Genomic DNA, 5,418 nt, shown 5'->3' with positions numbered 1-5,418 from the left:
TAACCTGTCAAAATGCACGCCAGAGTTATCTAACTTTGCCTGCCCAGTCCCCTCATGATAGTAAGTAAGTGTACCAAGTTTGAATGCAATAGCATTGATACTTTCTGAGAAAAGTGGACATAAACGCAAAACTTAACCGGACGCCGACGCCAACGTCGACGCCGACGCTAACGCCGACGCCGACGCCAAGGTGATGACAATAGCTCATTTATTTTTTTCAAAAAATAGATGAGCTAAAAAATCAACAACAAAAAATCGCTGATTTAAAGTTGAAAATTGACTCCAATATATCACGGTCCGCTATATCGCTTTGTCCAATATAGTCCTAACGAAAAAGAAGTCTTGTTTCCGGATACCCGACGATCCTGTTTTTTAACCGCTGACTCAAAAGTTTTTTCTGTTACAAAATCCGCATCCGAATTTAATGTCCGAAATCTACGCAACTGCGGAAAGCGTCTGGATCCTTCAGAACTGTTTTTTTATATAAATTTTTTGTTTCATTGACATTTATTCTAATCAATAAATGCTTTATTTAAAATGCATTCTTCAGTTTTCAAAGAATATTTATTTGTACAGTAATTTACAGATAAAGGCAAAAGCTTTCTCTGTTCCAAATTCCGCGTCCGAATTTTTTATGTCCGAAAATTACGCAACTGCAGAAAACCGTCTTAATCGTTCAGAACTATAATTTTGTTAATGTTTTGTTTCATTTACATTTATTCTAGTCAACAAATGCTTTATTCAAAATGCAGTCTTTAGTTTTAAAAGAATATTTATTTGTACAATAATTTACAGAGAAATACAATCTGGATCAAACATCTTCTTATTAAGAACTAGATCTGAAAGTTAGTACTATGTCGTCATGCATTTCACACTGCTGATACCTGAAAATAATGACATTCTCATTGAGTTAAATATTCAATTAAGTGTTGTGGTATGAAAAAAACGCGTACCTACCGACACACATTTAAATAAGATAACTAATATAGTCATTAGATTGAGTAAAAGTCCACCTTTCTGTCCTATAGACAGTCACATATAGAAATATATGTATATAACAGTTAAACACAGTTATTGTGTTTTTTTTAATTCCCCCATTTACAAAAAATCCCCCCTCCCTAGGGCTGCGGACCCCTTCCTCCAAAGTAGTGTGAGGGCGCTGGTTGACATTCAACAAATCTGCTGCCTGCCTTAAAAGAGCATCTGCTCTTTGCTGTTGGCTCTTATCTGCAAATGTATTCATTTACATTATTTTTATTTATAAAAAGCAAGTCACCATTATGTAGTATAATGATAGATTATAGAGATAATAACTGTTACTTAGTCAGATATTACACTTGCTGATCTAAGTTTCTATACTTTTTCACAGAAATATGATCTTATCTGCTTTGATCATCTAAGTACCATCTTATAGAAATCTCCCCCCCCCCTTATCCTAAATGTACTAACATCTTGATGTGTTTGTTCGTATGGTGTTTATGCCCGTGTATTTAACTTACATTAAGGTAAAGATTTACTTAATTATGCTTCAGGGGTTTCACCAGTACTAGGCTAGGGCTCTGCCGTCTCGCCAGAGGAAACTCCCATGAAAAAATTAAGCATGTGAGGATCATACCCAGGACCCCTGAGTTTCAAATCGTTAACATTAACTGGGTCACTGAGCTACACATTAAAGATGCAAAGAAAAAATAAGATCTATCTACCATTTAAGTCTTTAAAAGAAAAATCTTCATTTAATGTGTCTGTTTGAGCCACCTATTATTAACTGTTCAACCCGTACTGTGGTCAACTCAAACTCATTTTGGTCCACTTACACCTGTTGTTTGGTCTGGTACCTATCCAAAGTCATCTCGTACCAAATATACAGAAATAGGTGTAAGATGGTCAACATATATTGATTATAGCATAAAACAGTATCAGAAATATAAACATTTGAAATGAAAAAGAGAAACCATTAAATTCCAGAAAACATAATTATTTTTGTTCGTTAATGAGGTAACTGTGCATACTTATTTTCTCACATTGCTTTCCATTTTAATTAGCTCTGTCTATAAATGGATTTCCATGCCGTGTTGGGGATAAATTAGGAAAAATATATTAAAATGAATAATTTGAATAAAATACAATTTTACCAACCTATGTACGATTTTATTTGATAAAGACAGTGTTACGAAGATATGCGATGAAAACAGTATGAAATTAATAGTTAAATTCAAACAAGCCAATAGTTAGACGTTTTGATCATCGTAACCCACCTTCGTTACAATGATACTCTGCCGTATGGGACGTTTGACGTGTTAATGAAAACAAGATAACGTCCATTAACTTCAAATAGACCTTAATCACAAACCAAATGACAACTCAACGTTCGAAATGGGGATTACAATTGTATGCAATTGTCCATTAACTTCAAATAGACCTTAATCACAAACCAAATGACAACTCAACGTTCGAAATGGGGATTGCAATCGTGTGCAATTTACTTAATAAACAAGTAGCCTTTACCTGAATAAGAACAGTTGAAAATACGTTCGAAAGGTCATAATACACTAAATAGTTTCCCTATATAATTCAATGTAAAAGCGACAACTTTGAGCGAAAATAAATGCAACATTTTGCACATAGAGACCCCCATAACCATACCTTTTCTTAAAGGCAATTCTAAGCGGAATCGATTTATGCAATAAAAAAGATATGTACAAAGCAAGAAAGAACTTGACACAAATCAAAATCGACTGTTTTTGCAACTTTTTTTTCGGCCGTTTCTTAGTGGAATGTAACCTTTTCTAGTGCAATGGTAAAAACTATAGTCTTCAAGTGTATCATATTTCAGGGATTCAGTAGTGAACACCTATTCATGCCCTACCATTATCTCCGCAAGATAACACCCGAATAATGGTAAAAAGTGTAAAACATGCCTTCCTGTCAACTATGATATGTTTTTAGAGAGTACAGCCCTACATGAAGCAATCATTTAGTGTATTGTAACCGAAACGACGCGGTAGAGTAATTCATCTGGTAGATGTATAATACAACACCGTTCTAAATATAAACCTTTTACGAAAACTACCGACAACTACCGAAAACTACAGAAAACTCTGGTTCTCCGTCGACTGTATGAATTCAGTATTACTAATGCATTCGTCTTAATGCATTCGGCATTCGGCTTACGTCATGTGAGCAGCTGCCTTGTGCTTATTCATTTCGTTTAGTAGAATTTACAACAAGTGCCCTTTTCTAGCAATAGTAAGTGTTGAAATGATAATAGTTCAGCAACAAGAAGATAGCCTCATGAACAATTTAACAGAAATATTTCAATTGTCATTAACTCGAAAGAATACATGACTAACATACATCGAGTAAACATTAAAAAGAAATATGCAAGAGGCATTTTACTAACTGATAGAAAACAAGCATTAAGACGCAGGGAAGACGCAGTTATTTTCTAACAAATAAAATAAAGCAAAATGCAATTGTCATTTAGCAGTATGCAATTGTCATTTAGCAATATGTAATTGACATTTGGCAACATGAATTGACTGGCAGATATTCCCTTCTATACAATCTGACCCATAAACAAATTGTTCTGTCGCTTTCCTTCGCCTTAAGATGGCCTAAGTACGGAATACCGTTAGGACCATCGTGGTTACACATTAAAATCCAGAGGGTGAGAATGCGAGAAAGCGAGAGTACGATGACGAGTGTGCCACAATACGATGACGACAGTTCGACAATACGATGGCGAGAATGCGAGAACGCGATAGCGAGAATGCGAGAACATGATAGTACGATGGCGACAATGCGACAGTGCGATGACGACAGTGCGACAATACGATGGCGACAGTGCGATAGTACGATGGCGACAATGCGAGAACGCGAGAGTACGATGACGAGAATGCGACAATACGATGACGACAGTGCGACAATACGATGGTGAGAATGCGAGAACACGATGGCAGTTAGAGAGATGTAAAGGTAACGATGAACTACAAAGTGTTAATGCTTTAACTGATTTTTGTGACAGCTCCCGCGCTAATTGGCTAATTGATTGATGCATCAACTGGACTAATTGATGTGAACAGCTTTATTAGTTTATTTAAGTCTCATCAGCATATAGATAGATGTTTATAGATATATACACACACAACATGCAATAAAACATAAGCATAATAATAAAATGCTGCCACTCGAAAGTGAAAGTCTCGAGTTATAAGAGACTAGAGTAATATATCAGCACAAGAATCATCATATGAGTCGCGTTCTGAGAAAACTGTGCATAATGCATGTGCTAAAAGTGTCGTCCCAGATTAGCCTGTGCAGTCCGACTGGCTAATCAGGGACGACACTTAACGCTTTAATGACATTTTTCGTTTTAATGAAATCTCTTCTTAGCAAAAATCTAATATAGGCGGAAAGTGTCGTCCCTTACTAGCCTGTGCGGACTGCACAGACTAATCTGGAACGACACTTAACGCACATGCATTATACTCAGTTTTCTTAGAACATGGTTTATGGTGAAATGAAAGGGAGCTTACCCCCGAATTCAAATTACAGAAACTGTAACATGAACTACAGAGTTACCTCTCTTCCAAATACCATTCAATTACTCTCTACAAAAACTGGAGATCAGTTAAAACAGCTTTGTACAATCTTAGAGTTATGAGACTAAGTCACATATGGCACAGTACAGTTAAAGACTATATTACATATTAAATTTTTGATTGCCCCCACTGACTTCACGTTGAAATTTGCTATAATAAATTAACCATAAAATACTAAAGGCGTAAAAAAGTACTTTGTCTTACAAAGTCATACATCGCCTATGGTCAGACCATCTACGAATAGAGTATAGAATGTACAATATTCGGTAAAGGGAAATTCAGCTTATTCTTTGCAAATTGCCTTTTACACAAATATATACCTTTTGGTCCAGTTACAAATACAAATGTTAAGGTCAGTGATCGGTCAGTAACTCATCACTAAAAAGCTAGAAATTGATATCGATCAACGCCTGTATGCTGATGACACAGTCCTGCTTTGAGATATATAAAACACAAACAATAAATATTTAAAAAAAAAGATGGCATTGAGTTTGGTTTGTGTTGGTGACAGACAACCAGGTATACAAATGAGATCAAATATCACGAATGTCTTTTTGTGCAGTTTTTAGCTGAATCCGACCCACATCTATCACGGAGAAAAGTACCAGATTTCTTGGTTAATTATATGGACCGTGTCTGTGAAAAAGGGCTCTAAATTATGTGCTTATATTAGTCTGTGCAGTCCGCACAGGCTAATCAGGGACGATAATTTCCGCATTTATAATATTTTTCGTTTAAAGAAAGTCTCTTCTTAGCAAAAATCAAGTTAAGGCGGAAAGTGTCGTCCCTGATTAGCCTGTGTGGACTGATTTACGAA

The sequence above is a fragment of the Dreissena polymorpha genome, chromosome 1 (genome assembly GCF_020536995.1).
Source record: "Dreissena polymorpha isolate Duluth1 chromosome 1, UMN_Dpol_1.0, whole genome shotgun sequence".
In the NCBI taxonomy this organism is placed as follows: domain Eukaryota; kingdom Metazoa; phylum Mollusca; class Bivalvia; order Myida; family Dreissenidae; genus Dreissena; species Dreissena polymorpha.
The sequence above is the reverse complement of the archived record's forward strand: the minus strand, read 5'-3'. Positions refer to the sequence as shown.